We start from the raw sequence: 7,916 nt of genomic DNA, 5'->3' as shown, positions 1-7,916 counted from the left end.
TCTACTTCAGAGTTATAGTAATGAAAACAGTATGGTACTGGCACAAAAGCAGGCCTGCAGACTAATGGAACAGAAGAGAAGACCCAGAAATAAACCTACAGACACATAGCCATCTAATGTTTGATAAGGGAGCCAAAAACATAGTCTAGAAGAAATCCTCTTCAATAAATGATGCTGGGAAAACTGTATTTCCACATGCTGAAAACTAAAACTAGACCCTTATATGCTACCTTGCATCAGCATCAATTCAAAATTGACCAAAGGCCTCAACGTAAGACCTAAAGCCATGGAACTATTACAGGAAGGAGTAAGAGATATTAGGATTCCTTTTCATAGGTATGAACTTTCTGAGTAAAGATCCAGAAACACAGAAATCAAAGAAAGACTTCATAAATGGGATTGCATCAAACTATAAAAAGTTTCCGCCTGGCAAAGGACATAGCCAACACGTTATAATGACAGCTTACAGAATTGGAGATTTTTTCCAGCTATGCCTCAGACTATGGCCTATTAATCAGAATGTACAGAGAATTTTAAAAATTAAACCCTTAATGAACCAACAGCCCAATTAACAAATGGGCTAATGAGCTAAAAATAGTCTTCTCAGAAGAAATAAAAATTGATCAATTGACACATGAAATAATGCTCAACATCTCTATCCAAAAAGAAAATGCAAAATAGCATTGAGATTCCTATTGTAAAGCAAATAAAGCATTAACAGATGCTGACGAGGGTGCAGCCTTAAGGAAACTCTAATACCTAGTTGGTTAGAATGTAAACGTGTTCAGTCATTCTGGAAGGCATTATAGGGGTTCATCAAGATACTAAGCATAGAACTACCCAATGACCCAGCAATTTGACTCATGGGCATCTATACTATTGGGATGTCTTGATCTCACTGGACTACTCTGGAAAATTGCCACAGAATCTGTGATTCTGAGTTGTCCTACTGGACACTGATGGGGATCTATTCAGCATCAACTTCTGCCATCCTGCTTTCTGGGAAGAGTTTATGTTCCTGTTCATTTCTATCCTAACATGAATGGCCAGAGTGATGTTCTAGCAATTCAACAAAGTCCTAAGGCATAGCTTAAAGTACTCACTAGAGCACTAGAGCACTAGAGCACTGAACTAGAGCAGTGAACTGGTGATGGCTTCCACAGGCTAACAAATATCCTTTTCGTTTATACATATTGCATCTCCTATGACAACTTGCCTCACCTTCTTGTATATACAATACTACTCATACCATAGAGAACAAAATGACCATATACATTATGTGTCCCATCCTGATCTATGAATCTCTAGAAAGCTTTTCTCTCCTTGCTTACTGATCAACACCTGATATTTTAACACCTGATATGGTTACCTCTCCCAAGGAGCCTATCCTGGTATGGCCATAGATGCCAAACATTGCATCCCCCAATTCCCTATGGGAAACTCTATGTATATTAGTCCTACCTCCTATAGCCTCAAATATATTTCAGCAAGTTATGTTTATCTCTGCTACTAAATCAGCAGTTTGTGCCAGAGCAGTGAACTTAGATGGCATAAATTCCAAATATAAAGAACTTCTATTTACTTTCTCAGTTATTTGCAATGCAGTTGCCTATTATAATGATTCATTTTGTGTAACAAAGTAAATTTTTAAATACATGGGCAAAATTCTAAGATATGGAAATCACATGTCAGGCTTCTACATTATAAGAAGAGTAGAAGTTCAATACAGAAATTGAAATAAATATTTTCCCTTCGGAAGAATTAAGAAAAATGCAACAATAGAGAATACTGATATAACTCATTTATCCCTATCCCACTCATATTATGTGGACAAAAATGGGAGAAAAGCCTAACAGGAGCTCATGGTCTGGGACAGCCCCACCTAACAGGGCCTAATATGATAGCAGCAATATGGTTTTCAAATGATAGATGAATTGTTGATGTCTTTTTTTTTCAATGTTTAGAGTATATATTTTCTTTATTTATTTTTATTGTAAAGGTGATGTACAGAGGGGTTACAATTACATAAGTAAGGAAATGAGTTCAATTTTTGTCATACATTGTTACCCCATAAAGACAAAAGAAAAAGGGTTAACCAATTCACCAGCAATACTCACAAGACACTGTGTTGGAAATGAACTTTACAACTTGAGAGGAAGAGAGCCCTTGAGGAGGGAAAGCAGGAGATGATGTCACTTTAAAATGTATGCCAATGCAGGTTTGTGAATGTTACATATTACTAAAGCAAAGAATACTTAGATCACCTAAAGAAGAGTCTCTGGAGGTAATGAATATGTCAACTTAGTATTATTAAAATAATAGATCAACATAAACTCTTAAAATCAAAGTAAAATAATTGACTCAAGAAAATCTGGAAGATAAGGCAGATAAATAGTTTTATTTGAATTATATCACTTTCATGTGCGGAGGACAAATTTTGAGCTAATATGATGGACTCACAGACCTTTCAAGAAACATTATATTGTCAAAAATACAAGTGAGTTTTGTGTATTTAATATTGTCTTTGTCACAACTGTGCTAACCCTTGGGCAAAATTCAGTGACACAGGAAATTACAGATTACTAGGTAAAACACTGTTCATGATTCTCCATGTCTCTTTTCTACGAAGCCTTTAAAGCTAGGCCAAATATCTCCTGTTTAAAAAATGCTTAATTATAAATTAAGGTCTGAGAAGTCTTTTCTTTAACATTCTTATTCACTTAGCATACTTAATATTTCTAAATTTACAAGTAGTAGTATGGCTAGTTATATTAAGTTAATGATCAAACTAGTTCCTTAATTCCAAGCAGTAAGATATTACTGTATCATTAAGAATAAAATTCTGCACCAGAACTTTCTATAGAATTTATCAGTGGAAAACTGACAAAGACCCTAGAAGACCTACTCAATTTACCTTGAAGGCAGCCACCCAAAAATGTGAATCAAATGAAGAGAGGATGGATGATAATAATAGCAGAATAGCTATAGTAATAGTAATAGTACATTTAACAATACCAAATTGTCTCTGAATGTTTAGAGCTGCTTATAATTCATATATTTGGTTAAATATTTAATACTGACTCGTCCAGTTATCTAATTTTATGCAATGAAAGTTGCCTAAGCAAGTTTTTACAGGTTACACTTTCAATTACAAGAAGGGAAAGGGGAAACAAGGAAGGAGAGAAGGATGGAGGAAAGAAGGAAGAGAAAGTAGTTATTTAATGTAGCAGGACACTGAGGAATCTAAATGAAACACAGAAGGGCAAAATATTGACCAATGGCACACTGGACTTCTGATCCAGGCAGAAGTTTTAGCATAGGCAAATTGAACTAATTTTTTCTAGAGTGTTGAAGTCAACTTCATACATCAACTTCTGAATCATTTCATCTTTGCACCACAGCCATTAACACTTCTACTTAGGTCTATAACAGGACTCATCCATGAAGCCATCATTGCTTCCAGCTTCATTGCCCTAATGTCTTAGTGTTCAACTCTGAAATTGATCACTGTAATTGTTCGCCATTGACTTTAGAACCAACAAACTTCTTCCTTTGCTAACAGGTTTAGATATATCATTCTAGTCCATTAACATTTCTTCTTCATCAAAAGGACTAGATGTTAATCTTGGGTTGAGAATTTCAACACTTTTCAAATCTAAGTGAATTTTTGGTAGTTAGGCATAAATATGTATTTGGAGTAGGAAATAGGCCAGGAATCCTTTTAAAGACAGTATGTTCGCAACACAGCCAGAGATTGTAGCATGGAGTCGAAGACCCTGATGATGATTCCAGATGCTTTTTGCCACTCTAATATCACCACCTTCCAAGAACATTAAATTCTCTTTTGGTTTTCTAGATAGACCAACTCAAACTGCACTATTTAATATCCATGCTACTTCTCCTTTCCCAGCATTGTGGCCTTCTACCATAGTGTTCATCCAACGCCACTCCTCTTTGAAAACCCATTATAAAATTCACTTTGTGAAGTCTTCTCTGCCACCACCATACTAGCATGAAATTGACAAGATTCTTTTGGTTTGTTACCTGCCCGGATTGTATCTCTTTGGTGGCCTTATCAAATAATTTGATACATGGATATGCAGTTGTCCAACTCTAAAACGTGAGCCTCCCAAACACAAAGACTGCATTTTATTTATGTTGGTAGTCTCAATATCTGAGGAGGTGCTCAGCCAAAGCTTAGTGAGTAAAAGCACATAAAACGAACTGAGCAAGAATACAGAATGCTCAGATAAAGACAAGAAGCTTCAGACTCATGTTTCAATCAACAGAAACTATCCCCAGGGCAATAATTGATTAATAGCAGCAGATAATGTTTCAGAAATAGGAATGATAGAAATAGGAACAATGCTTAAAGTATGTTGTGAGCAATTCTATGAGCAGAGGTAAAGAATTGTCTGCCTGAAGCAAAAGCAACTTGAAATGAGAAAGTAACATCCCAGAAAGGAATAAGCAGTAGAAAGATTTAATAATTAAAACCAACCCAGAATAAAACATTTTTCAGTTCTGATTGGCTAAACTTAATGAATTATTAATAGCAAAAGTAAGTCAACTAGGACTAATATTAGAATATTGCTAACATAATGCAATAATATATAATTGATATCAACCACTATTAATATTATCCTAATACTAACAGAAATAAATTTATAGCAAATAATAGTATGTAATTTTAGTATTTTAGGTTGTACATTCAATAGTTTCCAATCCAGAGTGACTCACCATTTCATCATTCTGTAAACATCTTTAGTGGAAAGTAAACTTGATGGAATTCTAGGCCACAGATAAGAAGATAAGGAACATCAAGCCTTAGAGATTATCATAGAAATGAAATTAACCCTGCCACAAATCTTGTGTGTGCCTCTCTAAAACCTGGTAAGAGGATTTTAAGAAATAATATAGGTAAATATGTAATGACCTACATAATAAAGCATGAGGGAGTAAGGGGTAGCATCCTAGGATCAATCGTAACAAGTTCTTCCTCCAGCTCAGTAGAAACCCAAATCATGTGAGCAAGAGAGAGAACAAGTTATAATTTCTCTGAGAAGTGAGGAACCTGTGAGAAAAATGATGTGGAAGAACTACAGCAGCTCCTGTTTCAATATTCTGAATGTCTCAACCTTTTGCTTTTCTGTAAGGGGATGCTATAAATATTTTTAATCCTCTGATATTATCCTGATACCAGAGCTATGTCCCTTCAAAAGGAGTGCATATTGTTGGCTTTTCAACAACCCAATGCTTATTGTAGATGCTTGACAACTATTATGTGATTATCTTCCAATACCAAATATATGCAGGGCCCTTGATTAAGAATACCACTGACTTTCCCACTGCACTCCATTTTTTGTCCCACCACCTCCAGTATCCTCTACCAGAAGAATAAGAATACAGACTGTGGGACCAGGCTTCCTGTTGTACCTAGTGACTGACCATAGGGAAGTTTTGGGATTTAGGTTCATCATCTGACTAATGGAGATAGGCTTACCCCAAGGACAGTTATAATGTTAAAGTGAAACTTCCAGGTCAGTTCCTGGAACTTCACAGCAGTATGGATGCTTATTAAACAAATCACCCAACTTTGGTTAGTAGTGGAGTATTGAATAAAATATTCTCTTCTAGTAAATAAAAGAACATTTATGCAATTTTCATGTGACTTCCACACATCTGCCTAACTCACTTGAAATGCCAATAAGGACACTTTGAGAAGAGTACTGTTATCTTTTCTGCCTGTATTTGAAAAATAAGGAAAAAGAACACTAAGTCAGCGAAATCTGGATAGATTCAACTCCAGTACTCAAACTCCGATCTGTGAGGTGCTGCTCAGACCTCTGCTTAAATATTCAGGAACAACTTATCTAAGACTCCTATTCATGGGGCCTTAAAGTCAATACACACAGAACTCAATGAATCCTAGAAGAACAGTAGAACTATTAAAGCTTTAGCATTTACTTTTATAAATAAGAAAATTGAAAGTTTAAGGCATTTTCTCATAGTTATACAACTAATGCAGTGTAAGTCCTAGTTAAGGCTTTATTCTCTTGACTACTTAACATCTTATCCACATCACTAAGAGAGTTTTGACAGGAATATAGGAGGGGTACTGTGGGGCCAAAAGTCCTTTGAAGAAATATGGAGGTGCTGAAGGAGAAAAAAACAGAGAAGTGAGGCTGAAAGACAAATCTTTGCCTGTCTTTTCTGCTATACTATCTCAGATTAGCTTTTGCAAGTAATTTCTTAAGCTCTAACCACAATAGCTAAGAGATGGGATTAAGAGTGTTCTGAGTTAAATTATTTACCTTCATTTAATTCGTCAGAAATTGCATTTCCATGTAAAGAGGCTAACAGTTACCTACTTGAAAGCTCAGTACTAGCTTTTTAGAGTTCATATAACATCTTTAATAGTACATAACTGTGTTCATTTACTTTATTGTCATAATTTTGCCACTGGGGGATTCTTCAGATGGGTCTGTTTTACTTACTGTGGTATTTTAGAATCTAACACAATATATAGCATTTAGTGAATGATTTTTTTTTTGCCAGTCCTGGGGCTTGGGATTCAGGGCCTGAGCACTGTCCCTGGCTTCTTTTTGCTTAAGACTAGAACTCTACCTCTTGAGCCATATGGCCACTTCTGGCCTTTTCTGTTTAGGTGGTGCTACAGAATCGAACCCAGGACTTCATCCATGCTAAGCAAGCACTCTAGCACTCTAGCACTAAGCCACATGCTCAGCCCCTAGTAAATGATTTTTTTGTTGGCTGGTTGTTGTTGTTGTTGTTTTTAATTTTGACAGTTGTGGGGCTTGAACTAAGGGCCTGAGCACTTTCCCTGAGCTCTTTTAGTCAACGCTAGTGCTCCATTACTTTGAGCCACAGATCCACTTTGAAGTTTTGAGTGGTTAATTGGAGATAAGAGCCTCACAGGGACTTTTCTTCCCCAGCTGGCTTGGAACTCTGATCCTCAGATTTCAGCCTCCTGAGTAGCTAGGACTATAGGCTTGAGCCATTAGCACCTGCAGCTAGTGAATATTTTGTCAGTAGCGCTTAAAATTCCATTGACGATGAGAATCATTTGGGAGAGTCTGTTAAGAAGGCTGAGTATAACGGCCAGAAGTGGCAGGCCCTGCAGGCCTGTGGGGCATTTTTTAACAAGATCTTCCTGATTCTGTGGGAGAATGTGTTACATAATGTTCAAATTAAAAATATAAACAAAACCTCATAATAATTTGTCTTCTCTCTTTTTTATCTTACTTAAACTTTCTCCCGCCTACATGGCCTCATTAAGCCAGGTTTTGTTTGGGGGTTTTGCTTTTGGTTCAAGGAATGAAATCAAATGAACAATATTTTTACCAAGCCAAACATCACCCGGTTTCCTTCTCAATTATTGGTTATTTTTGTTACTGAGAATTGATTGGAGGAAGTTGTAGAGAGGAAATATTGAAGAGCACAACATAGTATTTTCAGCACAACAGAAGATTTTTGGCCTCTTGTATATACTTGTCTATCTTTTCATTGTTGTTATTGTTGGTTCCCAAGTATTTTGAGTTGGTACAATGATCTCAGAGCTGGGCTTACATCATGATAGACAGGGTGATTGCAGAGCAACTACATGAGTAATCTTAGTCTTTGAGGGTAAGTGTCCATGGAAAGGTCGTTTGGGGTCAACATGAGACATTATAAAAAGAAGTGACATGGACTTCGAGGAATGGAATGCAGAGTGCTGGAATGCTGCTAGGAAAAAAAGTTTGCTTGGAAGGAATGCTAGATGGCCAAGCCTTTGCTCTTGGTCCCAGAAACCAACCCCTCACTTGTCAACTTGAAGTTAGTCTGGTTGGAGGAGCCATCTGAAATCACATCAGCTTCTGCTACTTCCATGTTCACTATGAGAAAAAGAGTGTGCA

The sequence above is a fragment of the Perognathus longimembris genome, chromosome 5 (assembly GCF_023159225.1).
Source record: "Perognathus longimembris pacificus isolate PPM17 chromosome 5, ASM2315922v1, whole genome shotgun sequence".
Taxonomy (NCBI): Eukaryota; Metazoa; Chordata; class Mammalia; order Rodentia; family Heteromyidae; genus Perognathus; species Perognathus longimembris.
This window is presented reverse-complemented; position numbering follows the sequence as displayed.